We start from the raw sequence: 244 nt of genomic DNA on the forward strand, positions 1-244 counted from the left end.
TCATTTTTTTCACTTTTGCAGCTAGGCACTATCGAGAAGCACATTCTGTGTTCGCTTTCATTCATTTCACCTATCTCCCTCAGCGCTCCTGACAACATTCTGCCTGTGCAAAACTTCCTGTGCATGTCTGTGTGTGTGTGTGTGTGTGTGTGTGTGTGTGTGTGTGTGCTTCATCGTGAAGGCACCCCTCCCTCCCTCCCCACGCACACAGGCATACAAGGAGCAGCAAGGACTTGTATATCTC

Source organism: Leishmania panamensis, assembly GCF_000755165.1.
Source record: "Leishmania panamensis strain MHOM/PA/94/PSC-1 chromosome 25 sequence".
Classification (NCBI taxonomy): domain Eukaryota; phylum Euglenozoa; class Kinetoplastea; order Trypanosomatida; family Trypanosomatidae; genus Leishmania; species Leishmania panamensis.